The sequence below is a fragment of the Penaeus monodon genome, chromosome 27 (genome assembly GCF_015228065.2).
Source record: "Penaeus monodon isolate SGIC_2016 chromosome 27, NSTDA_Pmon_1, whole genome shotgun sequence".
Classification (NCBI taxonomy): Eukaryota; Metazoa; Arthropoda; class Malacostraca; order Decapoda; family Penaeidae; genus Penaeus; species Penaeus monodon.
In genome coordinates this window covers 24,919,732-24,920,106 of record NC_051412.1, presented here as the reverse complement: position 1 = coordinate 24,920,106, position 375 = coordinate 24,919,732, and positions in this window count along the sequence as shown.

Below are 375 nucleotides of genomic sequence, written 5' to 3'. Positions count from 1 at the left end.
GTCCCCAATAAAAGCAACGACTGTTTGCAATCAGAAGGCCTTCATCCCAATCGATATCCAACTACCCACCACCTCTTAACCCGCCACCGTCCCTCCTCCCACCCCACCCCTGGCCACATTTTCCCGTCGCTACACGCACATTCTCAAACCCATTCTAGCGCTTTGATCTGCGGAATCACCCTAGCGCTTTTTCGCTCGAAGAACTCCGGTTACTTTCCTCTCTCTTCTACGTCGCCTCCTTCGTCGATGGGAGGGCGGGATCAAAGTCCTTGGAGGCGTTTCTTAGCGATTTAATATTCCGTGTCCTTTTTTTTTCCCAAGATGGCGGTTCATGGCGGTTGGTCCGATCTCTGGATAACGTTTTCGCTTATCTTT